The 7,789-nt window shown below is 43.1% G+C and overlaps 1 pseudogene; it reads right to left on the bottom strand.

Moving 5' to 3' along the window:
• Positions 1 to 917: 917 nt before the first annotated feature.
• On the bottom strand, positions 918 to 5,629 carry LOC139655654 (small ribosomal subunit protein uS9m-like; annotated as a pseudogene).
• Positions 5,630 to 7,789: the final 2,160 nt, after the last annotated feature.

Below are 7,789 nucleotides of genomic sequence, written 5' to 3'. Positions count from 1 at the left end.
ATATATCAGCATCCATTCAACTGATAATTATAAATATTCTAATTGTTTCGGCACAGAGGAAAGTACATTATCATTTGTTGAGGCCAGACTCACCTGATCAACATTTACGCGCATTTGGCGCCACTTTGTGGTTGGAGCTGGCTATGGCACCCATTGGAAACTAGGGGATCCGCAGGTCCTTGAAAAGTCTGAAAGACTTGAGTTATCCAAATTCAAGTATTAAAATGTCTTAAGTAGTTATAGAGGTGTTATGTTTTTTTCACTATGCATTGATAGGAGTTTTTGCGCTGCATGTCCACTCTTAGATTAATACAGAACAGGGTTAATAGTACTTTCCCTCCCCTGTAACTTCTTCACTAATCACAAGAGGCCTTCATGAACCATTACAATCAACATCCCTATGTGATTTTTCTTATTCTATCCATTTACAAAAAAAGAAAAAAAGGCAGGTTTGCCAGCTTTGTTTCTTTATTTTGGTTTTAAAATTGGCCTTAAATGTAATTCTAAGTAGCATTAAAAAGATTTTAACAAGTCTTACATTTGTCTTTGTCAAACAGATTTTTTCAGCAGACCCCTGCCTGCATGTAAAGTAGGTCGAACTCAAAAATTGTTTGTTGGCATGAGAGTGCAAAAAGCATAATGAAATATTTAAGCTTCCTTTGAAGTAACAGCCACCTTTAAGCACCGAAACAATGCTTTTCTCACAGTACTCAAAGTATAACATGCTATTTGGTCGATGCATTTATCCAAAACACCTTTCCTTTAGTGCTAGATGTCTTCCAGTATTGGGAATTAAACCCCCAACCTTGTAAGTGTTAGTGTTGTTCTTTACAGGTCCACATGGTATCAGAACAAAACTCAATTCACACAAGATTAAGAAACTGTAGGCCTCGTAATACAAGAATTACAAAACAACGTATTTTTATATGAAAAATTTAATTTAATGATTGCAACACTGACAAACATATTCAACGTTTTCATTCATTCCTTGGCATAGGCCGCCCTCTGGTGGCTGGGGAAGCTCACTGCAGCTGATGCATACTGAAGACATGGCCGCCATGTGAGAGAAGCTTTTAGTCTGCACATGTACAGAGGCTTTCAGCTGGCTGTTGTTCCAAGACCTCAAATATAATTAAGAGGACACAAGTGACGTGGCTCTTGTCAAAAAAATGATGTTGATTGACTCAAACAGGGGCAAATCAATATCCAAAGTCACTCTTGAATGTTCCGTATTTTAGCTCAGATGAGATTTCATTTTCCATTCTGCACTTCCTCCTCCTCTTCCTCAGCGCTTCTTCCAGGTATATTTCCTCCGCGCTCCCTCCTGGCCTGGCTTCTTCCTCTCTCTCACCCTCGGGTCGGGGGTCAGCAGACCAGCTGGAGGAAAAAAAAAAAAAAGAGAGAGAGAGAGGAAAAGGGATGAAAAGAGGATGAAACCATGCGACAGAATACACACACTGGTGATTATGACGGCAATGTGCGTCTAGCCTAAATGCCTGATTTGTTTTAAATGTTAACTAACAAGTTGCTTTTTGGAAAATGTCATAATCCACCAATACATAACACATCAACCAATCAATGATTCAACCAAGGAACAACCTGTTCGACAGCTAAGTTACCCATTTAGTTCAGTTCAATTCAGTTTCAGGTTAGCGTCTTGCTCTGCCCATCAAGTTATACAGGACTACCATCTTAGCCCAGAGGATGATATGTTCATATTTAATGCAATAAGCAACCTTTTGACATTAAAATAATGAATAAAAAGGATATATAATACATGAAAATCTGTATTTAGACAAGATGGATGCATGTAACCGCGCGTGCTAACGAGGGAGACACGATCCCCTCTCAACCCTCTGCAAATTGCAGCCTGCCACTACCATCATGTCTACTGCCAGGCTCAAAACGGATTATATTTGTGTGAAGACGGCTTCACACCCCTCACCTTGTCTCATGGTCTCCACCTCTCCCTCGGACAGGAAGCTGAGCAGGGCGCGGGAGGTGGCGAGGCGCAGCGCCCCCGCCTGGCTGGCCCGCCCGCCGCCGCTCACCTCGCACTCCAGGTCGAAGCGGCCCAGCATGCCCATGAACTGGAGCGGGAACATCAGCTGCTCTCTGGGAGGGAGGGAGGGAGGGAGGGAGAAGGAGAGGGGGAGGGGGATGCGACGGGTGAGGAAGGGAACAAGGGAGGGAGGAAGGAAGGAGGGAAGAGAGGAAGGGTAAAAGAAAATGACCAAGAGATAAAAAAAAAATGAGAAAGAATGTGGTTGAATAGGCAAACCAGGAGCGCGGGCTATTTAACAGATAGCGGTATCAACAGCAGTGGCTTAGCTAATTTAATGTCTGGTTGGGTGACTTTTCAGACAAGAGCAGCATAGAGGATACTGTCGCTGTGAAAAGCCCTCTTTTACAATCACACCGCCACACATTACAGAGTAACTTCTGACTCAGCAAGAGCCGGATAAGGTGTGTGTGTGTGTGTGTGTACGAGAGAGAGAGAGAGAGGGAAAAAGAAAGTGTGTGTGTCTGTGTTCTGGTTGGTGTCTCAAGCTGAATGGCCTATGGGTGCTGACAAAGTCAATTGTCACCTCTCTGCTCCAATTACGGCCTGTCCTCACACTGCGTGACAACACTAGAGTGGCTGGCCATTCACACACACACACACACACACACACACACACACACACACACACACTCGCACACACACAGACACGGGCGCACCGACCTTACACACACTGACACACAATCACTCAACTGTGTAATTAACTTACTACAAGGAGATAAATAAAAAACGAGGTGATGCTGTGAAGAGTGAAAAAGCTGCTTTTTAAAATGTTTTTTTTTCTTTTTTTTCCGGTAAAACACATCATGACTTGCATTTTAAGGAAAATGGTATCTATAAGAGGGGGAGAGAGAGAGAGAGAGAGAGAGAGAGAGAGAGAGAGAGGGAGGGAGAGAGCTTGTGATGTGGAAAGAGTCCAAACACAAATACGAACACGAATACGAATACGAAACTTTATTACCTGTCTTGTAGTACGGGGAAGTACTCCAGGTATACTCTTCCATTGATACTGATGCGTCCGGAGCCGCTGTCTCTCAAAACCACTGAGGAGTTAGACGACTTTCTCCGGCCTGGGTTTGAACACACACACACACACACAATTTTACCTCCTTTTTCTTATCATCATATGCTAAGATCGACGGCAATTTCGCACGTTGGCGACCCCAAATGGCAGCGAGAACTAACGGTTTGAATTTTTAGGCTTCAATACCCAGAAATCATGAACCACGATGTTCCTCAAACCTGAATTTCTTACACTTAGTGAGGCGGTTAAGAGGTTCAGCCATCACTGGTGAGTCCAGCTTTCTCTGGACTTGCAAAAATTTCAATCTGGGTTGTAAATCGGCAAGCGAAATCAGGTGAGTTTGAGAACCACGTAACTACCGTCTGCGGTGCTGAAGGCCACGCCCTTGTCATCCCTCTGCAGTGGCGGCACCATTTGCTTCCTGGACTGGGCCTCCAGTTGCCGACGGTAACGCAGGACAAAGTCCTCCTCCATGGCGCAGTAAGGCAGGGACCAGCAGGCGCTCCATCAGCTGGATGAAGCGCACATACTGGGAAAAACACACACACACACACGTCAACCCGGATGCCGAAATTTGCCAGTGTGAGCTTCAAATTCCACTAAATGCCTTGCAACGATGCACCTGGACTATATTCATCAATATACACTACTAGTTTTTAAACACCACATTTTTCTTTATTTTTTACTTTTTCCCACATTTTAGAATAATAGTAAAGACATCAAAACTATGAAATAACACAAACGGAATTATGCAGTGACCAAAAAAGTGTTAAACAAATCAAAACTATCTTATATTTTAGATTCTTTAAAGTAGCCGCCCTTTGCCTTGATGGAAAGGCAAAGGCTTTGGAAAGAAATTTCACTATTCTTCATTATTTATATTTGTCTAGAAACAAATTTTGAGCATTTAAGCATAAGCCTTTAGATCAAAATGGCTTTAAGAGAATGAAAAACATAGTACATTCAATCAGGTGTGTCCAAACGTTTGACAGGCAGTGTATATTTACCAAATTACCAAATTCCAATTTCCAGACCTGGTAGAAACCCTGTCCACCTAGTGGTTGCTGGATGAATTGCAACGGCCTTACAATTTACGTCTTATGAATATTATGGCATTAACAGAGGAGAGTGTCGGAGGGGAGCTGAGCTGAGCCGAGGAGGGGAAGAGGAAGAGGAGGAAGAGGAGGATCAGAGGAGAGACAGACGTTCTTACATCGTAATCTGAGATGGTCTCCACTATCAACGCCTCCAGCTCCTCCTTCATGAGCCACCTGCTGCTGCCGAGAGAGCTGTGGGAGACACACACACACACACATTTAGATTTTGCTCAGTGACACAAAATTAAGAGTACATGGATTGAGTGCTATATTTATCATCAGTCCTACCAAGTGATGCTGTCCCTTTCTGAGGCTGCAGTCCAATCAAACTGCCTCTATTTAAAACAGTTTAAAGTCCCGACACGTATATACACTTCCTGGTTAGGCTTGTTCTTTGTTTCACTCTTTTGAATATAGTCGCTTTCACCAAAACATTTGCTGCAGTGAACTTTGGAATAAAAACAGACTCTCAAAACAGAAACCTTGTATCCTTGTTTTTTCATAGCGTGTGGGTTTCCTACCACTTCCTCAACAAACACAATTCCCTGCCCTAAAAAGGCAAAAGATTGTGAAACTGACCAAAATGGCTTTAAATAGTTTTTTTCCCCATCTGACAAAACACTGACAAAAGTCTAATTTTCAACCAAAACCAAATTTACTCCCTTCTCCCTTCCTTCTGTATTGTAAAAGCTCTTTCTCCACTTACATCCGCTTGGTGTCCAGGGAGAAGAGTCCCTTGCCTCTCAGCCGATCTTGGTGCTTCTCTATGTTCAAGACTTTAGCATAGGTTTCCTAGAAGGCACCAGAACATACAACAACATAAGATAACATAAGCATGAGGAAAAAAGATTCTAAAAGACTATGAGACTGTGAGAAATTCTCTAAAGTGCAATAAAAGCAGGTTTGCGCGCACACACATTCCTACACACACCAACTCTCTATTAAAAAAGCAGATCCCCACATCCCTGGTGGATTTAACAGGGTGGGGAAATTGAATTGGGGGTGACCACCAGGCGTGGACCCCAACTCCCTTCCTTTTTTTCCCCCTCACTCCCACTCTCCTCTCCTTCCCCACAGGGAGAGCCGCCATGCAGAGCGAGCTAGCCATCCATGTGCTGGACGGCGGCCTTGTCTAAATTGGCATCGTGCCCGGCGAGCCTGGTGGAAAACCTCCGTGTGAGGCCGTTTCTGGTGGGTCGTGGTTCGATTTAGGACTGCGGTACAGGACCTTGGAGAGTCTGAGTCCGAGCCTGAATATTTGGCGATATAACGTTGTGCGACTCCCTTTGCTGAGCACAGAAAACAAGTGAGCAAGATGTAAAAACATTCAGACAGACAACAGAGGATAGACTCGGACTCACGCTATAGACAGTGACAGTATACAGTATCTATCTCACAGTAAATGTGAAAAAATGGTTAAAGTTTACATTTACCAGTGAAGTACATCTACGTTGAACACACATTATTAGGCTTATTAGGCTACTGTATCAACACAGCAACGTCTGCCTAACTTACTGCCAACCAAAAGGAAAGAGGCACAACAAAATGGAGTAGGGTGTCTCTGCAGACTGGAGACTTTGAGAGGGCGGGGTAACTGTCAATCATTTTTTAATTTGGACAATCAGAGGCTTACAATCTTCTGTCAATCAAAAACGATTTTCACCAATACGCCGCCTGAACCAGTTGTCAATCAGTTTTTAATTCAGCTAATCATCTTTCTCATAGGAGAAGGGGGAGGTTCTTGTTTCTCCATCAATGTTTAGATCCAAAGTTTTCAGAGGTAAGTTGCCATGAGCAAAAGAATAGAAAAGTTTTGTAACATGTTCACATCAATATTAACATTAACGAATAATATAGATACTAACCAGAGAACATTTCTCTGAAAAGTGATAAATAAATATGATCATTATATAAATTGATGCAAGTCAATTCACCAGTTACCAGGCCATTTTAATACATTTATATTTATTGAAATGTGGTTATATCTGTACATATAGAGCCCCAGAGGCAGCGCTGTTCTGTCCAGTAAAAACATGAAGCTTCACTTTACATTCAAACTAATGTGGACTAATAATGTGCAGCACCAATTGTTAGATTTCTTCTGTGAGACCAACATTTATCTTCCAAAAGGAATTATATCGTATATCAAAATGCTACGGAGACATTAGCTCCAGAGCTCTAATCACCAAAGTCTCCGGTCTGCAGAGACACAAACTTGACAAAATGGCCTCAGATTGCCTCCATCCTCACTCAATGATGCGTTCAGGGTCTGCTTCTGCCAATTGTGATGTGGTAGTGTTACATGAATGAATCTCCTGCACCTCACAGATCTAACTTTACTACACAAGCCAATCCAAACAGGTGTTTTAGGCTACATGGTGCGTCCCAAACCCACAACAAAACATAGTGAGGAGTGAGAGAGAGAGCCTCATGCTGGAGACGAGCGTTTTCCACTCACATCGACCTGGCAATGTAAACATTCACTAGATTTACCTTGGGAAACGTGCACATTTACCACATTTACAAGTAAATGTACACATTTATAATTTTCCCACATTTACTGTAACATACATACACGACGGTTCAACTGAATCAAATCAGAGTGGAGATTTTCATTAAAATTTAGACATTTAAAAAGCGTGTCATAACCGAGAATCCAAGAATAAACCCTCCATCCTTAGTAATTGTATCACAGTTCCCTTTTACATTCTGAATTGGAGGTGAATAGACTCGGGGTCTCTGATATATAGGCTGAGCCTGGAGCAAAGCTGGAAGTAAACCTGCTGGCACAAAAAAAAAAAAAATAGAATAAAATCAAAAAAAGCAGTTTTAGAGTGAGCTTGTTATACTGTATGGCTTAAACCTGCATGGGAAATAACTTGAGGGGAGTGTGGCATGGCGATGGGGGCACACAGAGAGACAGACAGTCAGACAGACAGACAGTCAGTCAGAGAGACGGGAAGAGGTGGGCATGCTGGTCACGTCCCCAAGGCAGACCCCCCCCTCCCCTCACCCCCCCGGCACCCCAACGCCTGGGTGAGAACTCATTTCCCCGTCAATTATTCACCAGATGTTTGTTTAATTCCTTCTTGATAGCACTCCGACCAACGACAGAGGGGTTGGAGGAGGAGGAGGAGGGGGGGGGAGGGAGTGGGGTGGGGGGCAAAAAAAAAAAAAAAAAGCAAACATCAAGCAAAAACCAATTTTCCTTGCAAAAAAAAAAAAAGGAGTAATAGAAAATTGTAAAAAAAAAAAAGAAGGTGGGAGGAGGGGAAGGCTTGGATAAGGGGGCTTTGCGTTACAACGTTCGCAAACACTGGGCCTTACAATGGCGCGGAATAATTCGCATGGATTGGCTGGATGAAAGGCGAGGAGAGGAGACGGGGGGTTTGTGTGAGACGGCCAATATCTAGATACATTTAAGTCAAGCCTGTTACGGAGACGGACGGCTGCAGCTCCACTCGTTTCTATTCAATAAGCGGCCTGGATCTTTGTATGCGAAGCGCGAAGCCTTCCGAGTTCAGGGCCGCGGCGAGGAGAGGAAGGTGGAATATATTGAAGCATTTAAAAAAAATAAATAAATAAATAAATAAAAACGCAATTGGA

Source organism: Centroberyx affinis, unplaced genomic scaffold, assembly GCF_046629955.1.
Source record: "Centroberyx affinis isolate AG114_WGS23_722 - 3 ecotype Tasmania unplaced genomic scaffold, CSIRO-AGI_Caff_v1 ptg002323l_1, whole genome shotgun sequence".
Taxonomy (NCBI): domain Eukaryota; kingdom Metazoa; phylum Chordata; class Actinopteri; order Beryciformes; family Berycidae; genus Centroberyx; species Centroberyx affinis.
Note: the sequence above shows the minus strand (reverse complement) of the source record. Positions and strands in the feature narration are given on the sequence as shown.